At 38.0% G+C, this 17905-nt stretch overlaps 1 pseudogene; it reads right to left on the bottom strand.

Moving 5' to 3' along the window:
• Positions 1-7709: 7709 nt before the first annotated feature.
• LOC144248318 (chondroitin sulfate proteoglycan 4-like) overlaps positions 7710-17905 on the bottom strand; it is a 30281-nt pseudogene continuing 20085 nt past the window's right edge.

Raw genomic sequence — 17905 nt, 5'->3', positions numbered from 1 at the left:
AGCTTCCATTCATCTATGGAAATTGTAAACAAGAAAATAAAACACCTTTTTGAGATACTTGCTGGATGCTTGCTTTGGTATTTCTTAAGCATATGCTGTCAGTATAACTAGTTGGATGATTTACCCACATAGCATCCAACCACATTTCCAGTTACAGCTGCTCTGCACTTGCTAAAGAAAAGCAATCAGTCTCAGTGGACTCTGCATTGGCTGTACAAACAACTGGCTTAATAATTTTTGCTTTATTTTGTTTATTTTATCAATAACTAATAAATAAGCAGGACCATGTCTTGCATACCAGAAAAGAGTGTAAAGACAAAATAAATTTTGCTATTTATTTCAAATTATTCTACAGTTACCCACATGTAACAGGGTTGGTGTGGTTTTTTCCAAAGTAGTAAAAGTTTGACAAGTTGTCAACGGTAGCCATGTTATTCCTTGAAATACACTTATCAGCTCCAAGAGGTCTGGAGTTACAAAGACTTTCAAATATTTGAAGTACTAGAAACTTTCTGTTCCAGAATCTATGCACAGGAACATCTTCTCATTGAACTTCCTTATAAAATAAACACGTATTGGTGACTTAGGGCCAATGACCAATTAAACCACATAACAGTTACTTAACAAAGACAAGTGAATTCCTAGGCAGTCAGACTTGTTAAAGAAAATGACAGCATCCACAAAGGAGAATGACTTAAACTATCACTGAGGTAATGGGTAAAACTGCATTCAGTATCCATCCTATAATAGACTGTAGCACCAGCACTCTGCCTGGGAGGAGATGCACTGCTTACAACTATTCCAATATCTGACAGAGGGTCTGATTTAGATATGTATTTATTTCTTTTTATATATCTGTGTTTATATATTCTTCTTCTGTGTTAGTGTTTCTCAGAAAAGAGACAGATTTGTTGCTTGGGTTTTTTTTAAGGAAGATGAAACTCTAAAGCAGAACATGTACTTAGGTGTTTCCTAGTAAAGAACTGCCCACTGCTTACAGCTGTCAGTCTGAGAACTCCCCAGCAGTGTGGCATTAGGACATCTGTGAAACTAGATCAGGTCTCCACTGCCTGACAGCCTCTGTGAGCAACTCCTTCCTCTGCAGCTGCACTGAAGATGCAGGAGAGGGGCTCTCCCTGACAGCAGGAGGAGTGCAGAGAGGCCAGGCAGTGAAGGCTCTCACCCTCTGTCTGTGCATCAGCCTAATGGGACATGAAATAGGCTGCTAAATGTCCAAGGTCTGCCAAGCTCAGCACAAGCTGAGCTTGGTGTTGAGGAAATAAGCTGCTGCTTCCTGAGCTGTGGAGTCACACAGAGGTACCATGAACCCACCATTTTACAACTTTTCCAGCTTTCTGGGGAAACGAATAAAATGGAAATGGGTATAAAGTGCCTTTAAATTTATAAGTGCCATTAGAGAGATCAGTGGTGACAAACCATTACCTCCCTCCTTGCTCCTGAATGGCACACACAGAAGTACTTGTCTTCTGAGGGCAGATTCCATGCTGAGAACCAAGGAGATGTCTCTGAATCCCAGAAATCAACATCATGGAGAAGACTAAATGAACGTAAGTGCTGCAACCAGGAACAAGCTGACTTCAGAAAGGAAAACAGGCACTCACTGATGATTACATTGCAGCATTCCTAGAACAGTACAGGACTTTAAATGGCTAATACAGATTGAGTGAGACACTCAATGTCTCACTCAGACAGTTAATGAAGAAGGCAGTTGTTCTAGTTGATTCATCCCACTTCTGCTAACTTCTCCACCTGATGTAATCTTATCCTAGCGCTGTTTTTCAACAGTATTTTCTGCAACTATGTGTAAATGAGATCAGCTCTCCAGATACATTCATTTCTTCAAGGATTAAGCTCAGGTCCATTTTCGTCTATGTAGTTAGCTCAAAATCAAGACCACTGTTGCCTTACTTATAAATACCTTTCATATCTGCAGATTGCCAGATTTATCATTAATAATTAATTGCTTACAATTAATACAATCAGTCAAAATCCGAAGCAAGTTCATCCTATTCCTTGCTGCACTTTGACCAAGACACTAGGAACACTGCAACTCTATTTTTAAGGTAACATTCATGCCAACAGACTTAACATCTGAATTACACCCTAGGCAACTTAACTTGGCCACTCTGTGTGGTGGTTATATAAAGAACAATTTTAGTGATCTAATCTGATGAAGTCCACAACTGAACTTCTTGAAAGAACCTTCTTAAGTCAAAATTCAAAATGTTCATGCCATAGATTATTTCTTTCTAATAGAAATAATATCTCTTGCCAACTGCAGAGGCAAACAAAAGAAAAGGCAAACTGGGCTTCTAAGATTTGACATCTGTCTATAAGCAGGACTCTCCCTTCTAGTAGGAGCAAAACTCTCCTTGACACTTTGTCTTCAAAGGCAGTGTGGTGGATCATAGCCTGCTTGCCTAAGGCACAGCCCAGCACAACTCTGCCTTTCAAACAAACCCATGGGTGTGCTTCCAAATGACCTTCCCGTTTTTAGAAACTCCATCTAATCCCAGAAAGCTTGTGTCCATAATCCTCCTGTCTCTTCCTGCCTCTCTAACCAACTTCTTCCATAGCACTCACTGCCAGCAAAGCAGCTTCCTAGGTGCTTTGCATGTCTCAAAACAACTTCCTACATGCCTCTCCCTAAGAGATTCAACTTTATTTGTATGTACTTGAATGTCCATACTTGTATAGGAAAAGCAAGATCTTAATTATTTATTTTTTATTCTCTTGAGAATGTGTTTTCATGCAACACATCTTATACCTATGCAAGATGAAATGTATGAGCTGGAGCACTGTGATCAGTCACACATTTTAAATTGCATAATTTTTTTTTTATCTACTGCCTGTGTTCTTGCAAGGAGTTCTGACACTCCCATCCCAATACTCAATCTGTTCCTCCTGTGTTTTTCCCCAACAAATTTATGTGAAGTAATGCCCCTCTCACTGTGAAGCCATGTAAATGTTTTGCACCTAAAACTTCAAACTGCAAATAACTTCATGTCTAGCAGTGCCTACCAGCTTGTATAAAGTATTTTCACAGAAACAACCAAGCAGCAAGACTGGAAATGAGGAAATGATCATGTAAAGCAAGCACTTCACCATGCAGAATTTCTCTACAAACAGATGGGAAAATATAGATTTCACCAGTTGCAATGAAAGAACATTTTGTTCTGGGAGTGCATTTGGGATATGCAAGCTCTGGCAGGAATTACTTAGCTTGAAATGAGTGAAGATAAATTAATACAGTTTCCATTGAATATGCCAGGACAATTATTTTCAGCCCATTTAAAAATATTCACAGAATGTACTTCAACATAGCATCAGAAAGACTGACTTGAAAATAGTAGTGCAAAGCATACTAGAGGCTACTTAAGTAGACTCTCTGCTGAATTTGGAATTGTAGAAGGTAGCAAAGGCTACTGCAGCAAAGGTTGTAGCTGGCCCTCATCTATACTTAAATTAAAGGAGAATGTAAAGGGTTTATTACCATTTCTGTCCTATCTTCCTTCTTTCCAAACCAGTATTTTCTGAGGTGTAGGAGGGGGACACAACTCATTACTGCTGAAAGATTTCTGTGCACAGGGCACTGATTCATGGTGTACAGGAAGCTGCTCCCCAGGGCTACCAGCATTTCTGATGTCTCAAGAGGAAGTTCCTTACCTCAGTTTACAGGAACAACTGCAAACCAGCTAAGTTCTGATTGAGAAAAACAATCAGGTTGAACAGTGCATTTGGTGTGAGGCTGGAGTGAGGGGGTACTTTCAATCAAGATGAAAATCAAAGAAGAAACAGAACTAATGTATTAACATGAATGTATTTAAGAACTTGATATTTTAACATCAGATGCAGTTAAAGTGCAGTCCTGTTTGAGCAAGTTCAAATCAGTGCATTTGTTTTGATGTTACACTCCTGCAAGTGCTGGACATGGCCAGGTTATGTGCACAGTGAGAAGTCTCTCCTTTTCCAACCACACATACTGAGTGGCACTGGGAACAGCACAGCATCCACCCCAGCACATGTGCAATTTGAAAAATACAACATTAGAAAACTCAGAAGAATGCTGTTACAGGCAATGGGATTTTCTTGTCTCTGCACTTCACAGGTTTTTAAAGAAAGCAAAAAACATTAAGTTCATGGATTATAAACAAAAAGTTTATTTATTTAATATATGTGTTCAAGGCACTTTCATGTTGCAATTTATAATTCCACTTTGTAAAAAGGGGAATCCTTCAGAAACCCCACCTTCACTAAATAAAACACACAATTTCAAGGCCAAGAGAAACAACCAAAATATTCAAGCCAGATTCTGACCATAAAATATGTGTGTTCCTAAAATCTCAAAAGAATCCATAACCACAAAATGGAGTAGGTTTTTTTTTCATTTTCTAGACTGATTATAATTTAGGAAACCCAGTATGAGATTCATCCCAGCTAGTTTTTATCATCTCAAACCTGGACTAGCTAAGCCAGAGCAGATTTATCTATATTAAATATCTATGTATGTATGAACAAGATAAACTGTCCTCTGCCAAAGGCTATTCTCCACTGTCCACAGGGAAAGTTTAACATAATCAGAGTTTTTAATTTTGGGGTTTTTACTAGGGATGCAGGATGGGATTTTAAAGCTAAATTCTTATGTAGTTATCAGTTACAATATTGCCTCTGCATTTTGCATTAAACCAAGTAATCACTGATTAGCAATAAACTTACATTCATACAAAGTTTTCATCAAAATAATATGGTAGGCACTTTAGCACAGTTGTCTCACAGCAGCCAAAACTGAGGAAGAAAACTGAACGCTGGCACTTCCCTGATTAATTAGGTGTTAAGGCTGATTTTCACTATAAAAACAAAAACAAAAGTGAAAAAACCCATTCAGTGCTTTAAAAATTGAGCAAAATGCACAAGATATAATCTCGTAATGGTTAATCTACTGGAAATTAACATCTCTTGTCAACCAAAACCATTTCAGAAACAGAACAATATTTCAGCCCCTTATGCTAAAGCTAAAAGAGCCAGCACAAAATTCTACTACCTCTTTTGATATTCTTATGTAGTGCTTTTTTCTCCTACCATGCAAATGCTGAAACTCAAGAATGCACATTCAATTGTGGAGTTATAACTGAATGGCAGGTTTTTTGACTATTATGTCATGGTCTCAATTTTTACATCACCAGCACTACATCAGCCCTATGTTCCATCTCCACCACACACTTAACACCACAAATTTAGGCATGCCTGTCTTTACACTGATACACTCAGCAAAATCACATAAAGACTATATTTCATTGCTCACCCTGTCATAAGCTGATAGTGTAGATTTTGTCACCAGGCTCCAGGAGTTTTCAGCAGTGCACTATTTTGGTATCAAACTGTAGGTGCACTGCTTGGAAGAATTTGAAGCATGAGGTGTCTTTTGCTTTTGGCAGGAAGAAAAATGCAAAGCAGGCTTCTTCATGTGTCAGGAAAGTGCTGAGATTAAAATTCTTTACTCCTATTTGAAGTGTGGCCTGGAGAAGGCATAAAGGGATGAGGTTGCTGCTACTGTCTAGAAGGCATTGGAGGCAGGCTGTATCTGACAGCTGGGATCTGGAGGAAGCTGATGTCTGCTTGGTGTTGGTTGAAGGGGTCACAGGAAATGACAAGAGACATATAGCTACACCTCCACAAAGGGTGCAGAGGTGTCCCTGTGGTGCCTGGCAACACTAGCTCTGGCTGAGAGTCACTCAGAACAGTCCCAGAGACCTCCTCTGGGAAAGCAGAAAAGGTCCACCACACAGATCTACAGTGAGATCCACCTGAGACACCTGAACACCCAGAGCCCTTTGAACTCATGTACTGGCATCAGGGAATGACAAATGTAAAAACTGTGTGACAAGGTTCTAATACATTTTAGTCTGAGTGTATGAAAGGTTCATATCAATCTCTAGTGCTCTAATAACTTGACCATCTGAAGATGTGGCTTGTATATTTTCCACTGACATGGACTACTCTTGTTGAAGTGGCCTCTAAAAAATGCACCACAATCATGTCTGCCCATGGTAGAGGTGGTAAAGATGAGGACTGTCCCTACTGCTCCTGTATTCAGCTCCCAGAACATAGAAGTAAGCACAGTTTATATCTGGCCCTCCTTGTGGGTGAAAATTTCCCATAACTACAATATATAAATGATAGAAACACACTTAACCATCAAAAATTTTAAAAATCATCCAAAACAAAGTAATGTGAAATGAACCTCACCAAGGATCTTGAGGTCAGAAAATCCATTCTATAAAAGCAAAAATGGCAGTACCTAAATAAAATTAGGCCTAAATAGAAATGGTATTTCAGAGTTTACTGGGTGGGTGCCAAGCTGATAATGCTGAGAACAGAGTTTTTACAAAGAGGCTAGACGGAAGCTGTAGCAATTTAAAGGCAAAAAATAGAGATGAGAAGTTTACTGTCAATAAGAGACTGGTTACGATCACAGCATCATTTCCTTGAAGTCAGTTCATTCTTTGTAGTCAACAGTAATTATATTATTTGTTCTCAGTGGAAATAAAATTGGGCCTTAACTGGAGACTGCACATCACTACTGAGCTTTGATTTCCAAAAATAGTGAAATATTCCCTTTGCACAGAAATTATTGCACACTTCATCACCAGAGCAAAGCTGGAGTACATAGTACTTGGCAACAGTGCATAAGGTATATTTGTTCAGTGTTCTGGAAGATGAAAGGTCAGTGTGAAACTTCAGAAGATACATACTACCTTGCAAGATTGCTTCTGTCAGTAGCTTCAGGACCCAAGCACAGGCCTTGATTCTACTGATATCTGCTTGAGCACATAGACTCAAGAGAAAGTTGTGTTTGCTTCACTGAAAGCAGAATTTACTCCTTTTTCAGGAGCAGGAAACTTTATGCTCATCTAGACATAATGTAAGATTAAAGATAATTAAGCAGACGGGCTGACTGACAGATACTCAATTTTTGCCATGTGGAGTAGAGGTAAAGGATATATTTTAGCAGTTTTCAGACACTAAAGGCTAGAGGTCAGCATCAAATCGGGAAAAGAAACCAAACGAGCAAACAACATCTCAAAGTATTCCACTAGAATCCTTATTCACTGTTGTATTATTGTTGCTGAACTGAATTCTGTATATCCAGTTTAGTGACCTGTCAAAATACTCAATTTTTTTTTTCTTTAGTATTGGCCTCTGAACAGCCTTCAGGTCAAAATACATTATTGAAATTAGAACTATGGAAAAATTACTTATTGAAACAATCTGAAGTTCTTCAAAGAGAAGCAGTGATTCAGAAGGAATAAAAGACCTTTATAGCAAAATCAGTTAAAAAAAAAACCCAAACCCAAAACCAATTCAATTAAAAATATATAATCCACAACAAAACATTCTATTTTACCTTTCATGGGAAATAAAAAATATAGCACACATGGGGTGCATTCAAAATCCATGTGGCTAAATTCCCCACTGAATTAAGAGAGAATTTTGCTGACACACCAACTGCAAATCTATTATGGCCACTGTAATCAGTAAGGATTTTTGTTATTATTATTTCACAGGTATTCAGATTTCCTCTAATATAAAGTGTATCATTTGACCTATAATAAATGAGGGTAATAAAGAACAAATTATATATTCACTTTTCCATGCTACATCAATTAGCATGACCAAAACTGGTGTAACTATACCCAGTACTGATTGTGCTTCAAAGTTGGGTTTGTTTTATGACAATATTGGATCATTTCAGGATCAAGATTTAAAAAGCTGTTTTTCAGATACCTTTCTGTAATTGAAGGAACCACTGTAGGAACAGCTGCTCATGTTTTACTGCCACAAATGTTAAGGCTGTACTTGTCTCAGCCCCCTTCAGGAGAGGAGTCACAGTGACAGAAGGCACAGCCAAGCTCTGTTCCAGACATCGATCTGCACTACTGAGGATTGCATTTGTTTGACTTTTGACTAAAGGTCTTGTCTTCTCTTTCTTCTGACACATTAACAAAATGCACACAGAAGTAACAGCAACAATGAGTAGAACAGACACCAGGACCAGGGGGATAATAAGGTACCAAGGGTTGCTTTCACCTGCCTGGTCTGTGGAATTCCTGGCATAAACCTGGTTTGTAATCTTCAACTCCACAGATACACTTTTTCCCACTGCCTGATATAGCAATGGATCTTCCTCATGTAGGTTTCCCCAGTGATTCTGCCTTGGCCACATAGTTAGTTCAGTCTTCTATGGTCCTGCAGCCTCTTCATTCTGTGAGGAGACTGGTGCCTCATCCTTTGAGGTAGAGTGAGCCTTGAAAGTGGTCCATGCTGGTTACAAAAAGCACTTCTGTTGTAAAACCCTGCACAAGTGGAGGACTGTGTGGCATAATGGAACACTGAAAATAGCCAATAGCAGGCTGCACAGCATCTGCCCTGAGTATAAATGTAAATGAGTTATTCAACAGATTGATGCCTGTCATATTTGTGTCTATGTCTAAAAGCAAAACACCACTATCAATGTCACCCTGGGTGAACGTCTGAGTATATTCAAACACTGCATCATTCACAAACCTTTTCTTTACAATCCTTCCATGAGAGGGGGGCACTATCACTTCAAATTTAGGATCACTGTTTGTTAAACTGGCTAGGTCAGAAGCATCCAGGTCACTGCTTCCAAATTTATAAGCTGCTTGATTTGAAATCTGCAGGTCAGATACAATTTGTACTAAAGACATGGCTGTGATGTTCAACACTTGTCCAGTTAGATGGCCTTTGGCAGTAAAAAGCATAAACTCCAGTACATCACAGCAGTAGGAAGCATCAAACATATGTAGCTATCTCATATCTAAGGGTGCAATAAACACAGCTTTCCAAGCTACTACCCTACAGTACTCTCTGTCTCAGAAATATTCTGGTCACTGCTTACTGAAGAGAATGAAATTTTTGGGGTTTTTTTCCATTCTTCAATGAAGCTCTGACAGATCAAAAACAATTGAGCCAAAACAGTGAAGCATTTTTACCTGTATTAGATAGAAGTCGACTATTCTGATCATGCCTGTCAATTTCAAATGAAATGACAACATGGAACATCTGGATATCCAGAGCTGATGGTGGAGAGGATACAGTAAATATAAAGAAATCTTCTGCACTCCAGTCAGCTGACTTAGCATGTAAGTGTTCATATATGATCACACCTTCATCAACCTGTTCCAGGTAAAAAGAAAACATATGTGTAAGAGCAAGGTGATTATAAGCAGAGGAGTGTTAAGGACAGAAAAAGTATCTTGAGAACACTGTTCAAAGAGACCTTTGTACCTTAGTCCACACACAATGTATGCAGAATCATAGAACTGTTTAGGTTGCAAAAGACCTGTAAGATCACACCCAGATCTGCCAAGTCCACCACTAAATCATCTCCCAAGTGCCACATCTAAACATCTTTTAAAATAACCAGGTTGTTGATTCAACCACTTTTTCTGGGTGGTCTGGTTTAATACTCGGCTATGTTGCACATGAAGAAAGGTATCTTACTATTCCATTTAAACATTCCCTGGCACAGACTGAGGCCGTGTCCTCTCATCCTAATACTTGTTACTTGGACACAGAGGCCAACCCCCACCTGGCCACAGGCTCCTTTCAGGCAGCTGTAAAGAGGCTTTCTTGAGCCTCCTTTTCTCCAGAATAAACACCCCCAGCTCCCTGAGCTGCTCCTCACAGAACTTGTGCTCCAGACCCTTCCCCAGCTCCATTGCCCTTCTCTGGGCTCACTCCAGCTCCTCAGTGTCTTTCCTGCAGTGAGGGCCAGAGCTGGACACAGCACTCGAGGTGTGGCCTCACCAGTGCCCAGCACAGGGGGACAATCCCTGCCCTGGTCCTGCTGCCACACCATTGCTGATCCAGGCCAGGATGCCCTTGGCCTTCTTGGCCACCTGGGCACACCCTGGCTCATGTCCAGCTGCTGTCACCAGCACCCCCAGGTCCTTTCCAGCCACTCTGCCCCAGCCTGTGGCACTGCCTGGGGCTGTTGTGACCCAAGGGCAGGACCTGGCACTTGGCCTTGTTGAACCTCACACCACTGGCCTCAGCCCATCAGTCCAGCTTGTATGTACACTGAGATTATAATGCATTTCTCTTTCTCTTAAGATGGACTCTTTGTTGCCAGAAAAACATCTGAAAGTAAGTGAAATGTTACTGGGCATGAATGCTTAGTAAAAACCTTACATGAAGAGGAGAGAGATATATAACACCGGGAAACTGTCTCAAACTAGTAATGGTGATCACATGCTCAGATGGACTGTATTTTGAGTAAATCAAAGTATTTGTGTGTAGGGTTTTCTTTGTAAGGACACTAGCAGGGCTGGATTTTTTGTCCTGAAAAGGCTGAAGGCTGGAGAAGGACTTTGATTTCCTTCAAATAGCAAAAGATACTTGGTAAGAGACTAATCAAATTGAAGAAGTGTAATGACCACTGGTATTTACTCTCACTTACAAGCAAAAAGTTGATGGAACTACAGAGTGGAAAGTTTCTACATCACAGCAAAACAGGGATTCCTAAAAGACACAAAGGAATCTGGTTTGAACTCTCCCTGCCTGCACTGACCTTGCAGATCATCACACTCAAGGAATCTAATCAGTCCACTGTGAGGAATCAAGCTTCCAAGTATTGCAAAATACTGCAATAAATATCCAGAGAAACAAATGCACATACAGGATAAAACCATTTATCTCTTTAGACCCCAAAGGAAAAGGTGGTATTTTCAGGTTATTTCTCACCAGCTAGAACTACACCTGAATTTTATGATCAATACTATAATACATACAAACTGTAATAGAATTCCTAACAATAGCAAGACTAGACCACTTACTGAATCTTACTCAGTAGATTCAGCATCTGGTCTGCTTGATAATTCATTCACTGGCCTAAAGAGATGACAAGTTACACCCATTAAATCCTTGGCAAATTCCAGGCAACCACGGACCAGACCTGCACATGTTAGTTTGTAACTGCCAGAGAGATCCCTTTCTGGGATGGTGATGGAAATTTACTATTTTAACGGTCCTCACACCCTGCAAATAACTTGAAGGGACTCATTAGCACACATTTCTATGATATATGCTTGAAAGATGTGAAACAAGGAAACAACCCCCCCCCCCCCCCCCCCCCCCCCCCGGTGTTATCACACATGAAGAAGTTTAGAAGCATAGAGTCTGAGGTGTAAACACAGAGACTGAATCCTGAAATTACTGCAATAGCCCCCACTGAGATCACTAGGCAAACTGGGCTTTCAAAGTCAGTTTTCTCAGCAGCCTCAAAAGAATCACCATTTTTCTATAAAAAATTTAGACTGATGTGATAAAATCCTTTTTGCACATCTCCAGGTTTCTGTTTTCCCTGTAATGATTTAATTCTTAATGGCTATTATATGACAAACAAAAAAAATAATAGCAAAAGGATATGTTAGTTCAGGGTAACTTTCCTCTCTAGGACTTCTAGCTGAGGACAGTAAATTTTTGTAACAAATACAGGCACAATAAACATCCTTTAAATTTAGCAGTGTTTAGTGTCCATCTTAATTGGTTGGTTGTTTGACTGCAAATCCATTCTAACGTCTGGGCTAAGAACAGAATGGAATTAATGAGGATTTATGTGTTTACCTCTGCAATGACCATATATAATGAAGACACTGCAGCTGGCTGTGAGATGAAAATACTTCTAAGATATCACAGAAAGTACTGCAGAGAAAAACAACAGTCAAATATTTTGTTGAAAAACTCCTGTGTTACTCAAGAGTGTTTAATGTGCAAATAATTTGCTTATATTAGCTGATCTGTTCAAGTAAAATGTCTTGGAATGCAATAGTAACTTCTGTTTCTTTTTGCTAGTTTTTTTCCCCTTTGGCAACAAAGCAATAAACCACAGTGCGTACAGAAGAGTTCACCACCCCAGCAAAAGCAGTAACTACTTTTCCAAAGTGAATTTTCAAGTTCCTCAACACAGAATTAAGTCAATGAATACCCACAGACCTACACAAATGAAAAATGTATTTCAATTCAAATCAGTTTTACAAGCTTATTACTGAACAGAAACTAAATGCTTTACTCTCTGTTACATGGAAAATGTACAATGTTTGTAACATAAATGCGATTTTCTTTACTCATAGTTAAGTCCCTGTGATTACAACACACTAGACTGAAAGTTTATTTAGGATCCCTTTTCTCTCTCTTAAATCTCACCCTCTACTGGAATAAATAGCAATCTTGTTTGGATACTTGAATTCCACCTGCAAGAAGTCATTTAGCTCTACTTGTTTAAAATTAAAATGGCCAATAGAAATATCTCCAACAGACAAAAAATGCATACATATTATTTCAGCCCAAAACCTTTCACAGCTTACAATGTTAAAAGGAAGTTAGCTATACATTACTAAAAACTAAAGATACAAAAAATAAGTAACATGTTATGACATGGTACTGTCTGATAAACACACATATCCATAGGCAAAAAAAGTTACACTTCAAAACCTTAGGTGAAATATTTTCTGTCTAACCTGCTTAATTGTTTCATCTAATACTAATAAAAATCACATATTTTGGGATCAGAAAGGTAAAGTGTCATTATACAGTTCACCATTTTCATAAGACAAAACTCAGCCACTTTTGAAACAAGACCAATGACATAATGGGATGACAATATGTTTTTTATGAGAACCATTCTGTGTTCATCTTGATTTGTAAAGTCCAAGGACCATTCTACAACCATCCTTCATCAGGTTGTTTCAAAGTCTGATGACAACAAATAAAAATGTTGTCCCTTTACCAAGTTTTACTGCCCAAGTTTCCAATTCTGGTCAATAGATTTTCTTATTCCTTCATATACTCAATCAAATAGCAACATTTAAAATCTGTAAACACACGTTTTCCCATGAGCAAAGTCAGAAGATTGACCCCGTTTTATCTCACTTTAATTTTCTGAGAATAGCTTAATGTATGCTGAAGATAATCATATTCAAATTCTGCACACAGACAAGTAATTCCTTTTGCAAAAGAATTTTTCCATCAAGTTACATAAGCTGCCACATTTTAGTCATTCAGTAAGAGAGCCTGTATCACAGTTAAGATACTTCACACACTTAGTACCACAGCCAATCCAGTCAATAAAAATCATCTTGGGGACAGCCATGGGGACTTTGTACAGCTGAAATGGATCTCATACGTGGACTTTTTATACAGAAAAAGGCTGCTTCTTCTGCCAAAAACTAAAAGCTTCTGACCTCTGAGTGATGGTTAATGGCACCAGAACAGCTCTTCTTGACAAATAGTCTTACAAGCAAAACAGTGGGAATTGCCAAGACCCTGCTAGTATCCAAGCAGAAAGGAACAAAGGTTCCTTTTGTGTTCATTACTAGATGCCAGATATTTAATGACATAGCAAATCTTTGTGATTGCACTGATGGGTCACATATGCTTGGTTACTTAACAGATAGATATAAATGGATCGCATGAAGAATGACTGAGATGCTCTCTGAAGTAATAATCTACCCCTCAACTAGTTATAAAGTAAATGCTTACCATAGACTGTGTAAAACTGAAGATTTCCTGAGTGGTATCATTAGAATCTATTCTGATCTGCCTTCCATGTTCTGGGGAAGTTACAATCACAAAAATTATAGTTCTGTTTCCTGCATTGGTCACATTATTGGTTACAGGTTTCAGATCATGGTGTGAAATAGGTTTCCTGGAACCTAAAAAACATCAAGTATAGGAAGAAGATTTACAACAGAATTTTTTTCCAGAAGTCTAAGTTTTGTATCCACAATTCACACTCTCACCTAGGTATTCTACTTAGTATTTTAATACCATTTTATAAGATCAGCAGGGTTACTCTTTTTCTAGTTACCTTCTGGTTACAACCCTTCAACAGCTTTTTCAATTAAAAAGCCCAATAGTAGGATGTACCCATGTTTTAAAAATGAAAAAAATGCAGTTCTCTTCAGCACATGTAATTGCTAAATACTGACTTCTGCAAAAACTACCTGAAGTATAGAAGAGAACAAGTGTAAGAAGTTCTGTTTCTATATCACATGTCTAGAACCGAATTCAAACTCCAGTATTTTTGGTATTCCCAGTTGCCACAGAAGATATAGGTCATTCAACTGAGAGAAGACTCAAAACAACAAAGTTTCTAGTGAACACATAAACCAAAATCAATCATTAACAAAAGTATGCTTTATCAATATGAAATAGGATTTTTAGTAAATAAAATTAAAATATAAGTACTGAATTAAACAAATGAGGAAGACAGAAATGTAACAGAAATAAAAGTCTGAACTGAAATAATGTATTATTTATTAAGATAGATGGAGACTGAGTGGTAACAAAATTCTTTTAATACAACACTAGCCTTACTAAGGTTACTACCTTCTATCTTAAAGACTATAAATAGCTTTTTGGCATTAGTCAAACCAAGACAATTTTTGACACAGCTAGGACTTCTAGTAATTTCCTAGCTAGTAATTTCCTAAAATAAAAAAAAAAAAATTATCTGACGTCTGCCTCTATTTTCAGATTTTCCCTTCTCCTTGAGCAACAAGCTTTATAGGTTTCAATACATAATTTCAAAGACTATATGGTATTAAATATACTTGAAGTCTGAATATATATATATATATATATATGCATACATGCCATAATATTCAGAAGAAAAAAACATGGTAAGGACAGTGAAGATTGAAAGCCATTATTAATACCAGGAGTCTTCTGGTTCACATCTGCTTGTGCTCTGGTTCAAACAACAACTGCTTTGAAATAGAATTGTTATAAGATCTTCTGTCTCTTCCTGTTTTCCCATTTTTACCTTCCCATGTGTCTCTGCATCCATACTGTTTTGAAAAGTGAAGGAGACTCTCAGGTTGAGAAAAATTCTCCTGGACAATATCTAATTCAAGAATCTCCCTTCTTTTCCTTTTTTTCTGTGACAGGAAGGGAGGGAACAATGATCTTGTGCATACAACAGATACGGTCAAGAATGTACTATTTAGCACAACAGGTGATCACACCACATAAACCTGCAAATGTAGTTATTTGCATAATCTGCTAGTTATACAAATCAGGCCTTATTGCCTTAAGAGAGTAGGATAGAGTAACTCTAAAACATGGTCACACTGTAGTGATGGAAGTTACTGATCCAATTTTTCTTGACCAGGGTACCATACCACTGCCATCATCGAGCATGGCCATGGGGAGTAAGGACATCTGTCACAAAACCCCCTTAATTCCTTGTAGATCTAACCTCACTCACTGAACACCACAAGCTGAAATACAGTTTACAGACACACACAACATAGTCTATCATGCTCTTCTGTAAATTAGCATCCTCTCTCAAACATATCATCTCTTTCACCCACTTCTCACCTGAGAGTTGAGAACTTCCCTGGCACTCACAGTAGTTCTCTGGTCTGACACCTCAACAGGGAGAAGAAGGTTATTTGCCAGCCAGCAGACTGGGTGAAAGAAAATGAAGTGAGAACACTGCCTGTGTGTTCCCAATCACAGGAGAGATCACAAAAACCCCACCCAAACACCGGGGACAGGAACAGATAGAGAAGGAAGACAAACAAGTGGCATTGAGTAGGGCCAAGCTAATAAATTCAAGTAGAGTGCAATAGCATAACATTGGTGCCTGATAATTTTGTTACACATTTTTGCTGCCTACATTTTAGATTTGGTAAAAGCTTTGGCATGAGCATTCTCCCTACCACTGCTGAACAGTTATAAATCATCTCATGTACAGAGTGATTTCACAGCTCTGCTTCCAATTTACCACGAGTCAGGCTTACTCTCCTCAGAGAAACTCAGCCCATTTTTTGTTTGAGCAATTGCCCTCTTGAAGAAGCAAATCCTTCCATTGCACATATTTAGCATACAGTTGAAAAAGCTAATATATCTAGCAGTCAATTTTCTGAGTATGCTGAATAAAACAAGCTTCTGCTAAAACAGAAAAAGAAAAATCTATGAATTATATAAACAGATCTGGTATACCCAACATACAAAAAAAAAAAAAAAAAGACAGCAGTACATGCTCTTATGCAATTGCAGAACAACATGCTTTAGAGAATAGTTTACCAGTCATGAAGACATGGTAAATTATTCACAATAAATTACATTCTTACTACCCCAAAGAGAAGATTTCTCAAGCTGGCTCAAAAATATATTTTCAGTAGGACTATAAAATTTAACAGGACACTGGCTGTTGTTTTTATATATAGTAACCATTTGGCATCCTTATTGTTGTAATAGTCATTTCATGATGGCAAAGTACAGCTGAAAGCCATGCAGCTCCAGAATGGCTCTAAAAAGTACCACAAAGAGAACATGTAAAAATCTAGTAACACTTTATAACATCTAAAAGAAATTTTGCTAACCCAAAGTAAGTGAAAATTTAGGGGAAAACCAGAAATCTTGGATGAATACAGTTCGCAGTGCTGAAAGAAATACTGTATTTTGTAAAAAGAAGAACTGAGACAGCTAGAGACTTTGCCTTCTATGCAAATACAGGCATATTTTTCTTACAATTATCATTGGCTTAAGACAGAATTCCAGTAAATCCCTTTGCCCAAGGCAACCTTATACACAAAAACTGCAGGTTAATAAGCTTTCTAAGTGGATTTATGTGAATCCCATTTATATTGACTGAATTAGAAGATCACGCTGCTACTACAATCTCATTTTTGTTGCCTGTGTTTAAGTGGCTTTTGCTGCAAACCTTTGTTTACGCAACTTATATTCAGGAAGTGTAAGAAGATAAAGGGCTTCTCTTCCATATCCAATTACTTAATCAAGGTACAGATCACAACCTCTAGAACTCTGCCAATTCTTAGTATCTCTCTGATTCTACAGATCAAATTCAGAGAAACAGAAAAAAGAAGGCATCACAATAAAAAGTGTGGTGCAAGATACTACTGAGAGAAAACTAATCTTTATTTCTCCTTTAATGCTGCAATAAATGTTAGATTCCTAACTCAAAATGAGGGAATACTCTTTCAAGTGCAAAGGAATAAATGGCTCTGGTGAGACCTCTTAGCACATCAATTGCTTCAATGGTATGATTTCATTAAAAAATACTCAGCTGCTGAACAAAATAGCTACAAATGCACAAATATGAATCAAAGTTTTCAGTTCTTCTGATTCCTCAGTGATTCTGTGCTGCTGTCTATAACTCATTTTCAACAAAAGAAAAGTGAACTATCAATTGGGAAAACTTACATGTGCTATTCAGAATCTCATGCCCAAAAGCTTCACTCTTCTATTGCTTTTACAAGGTGCTATCACAACCACCTAAGACATCTCTAAATATCTGAATGGACTACAGAGGTTTTAAACAAACTTGAACAGGAAATCTCCAGAGCTTAGGCAGACAGTGTTATTATCACATTGTAGTTGAACATTTCACCAACAGTTTCTATGACTCCAAGCATGTATATATCAAAAGGTTAAAGACTACAAAGCAAAAAAGCAGTATGCTGTTCTGAGAAAACAAACAGCATACTGCTTTTTGTAAAAAAAAAAAAATAAAAATAAAAATACCCTTTTTGCAGCATACCCTTTTTGTAAAAACACACATAAATGTTCCCAGATACAGCTTTCCATAGTTTAGTTAGTTAATTATCTGACAAATAATTCTGTATTAGGCAATATTTTCAAGTGGACAAAATCATGATAATCTCAAAAAACAGACCTGGAAAGTCTTCGAGCCCTTTGTTCTCTTCAAGACTAATGACCAGCATCTGCGCTGTGATGATAAAAATCTGTCGTGGTGCAAAGTTCAAACCATCTGTCACCTGAAAGCTGAAGCCTCCAGACATTGCTCCTGTAGAAATCAAAACCATAAATT

The sequence above is a fragment of the Lonchura striata genome, chromosome Z (genome assembly GCF_046129695.1).
Source record: "Lonchura striata isolate bLonStr1 chromosome Z, bLonStr1.mat, whole genome shotgun sequence".
Taxonomy (NCBI): Eukaryota; Metazoa; Chordata; class Aves; order Passeriformes; family Estrildidae; genus Lonchura; species Lonchura striata.
Note: the sequence above shows the minus strand (reverse complement) of the source record. Positions and strands in the feature narration are given on the sequence as shown.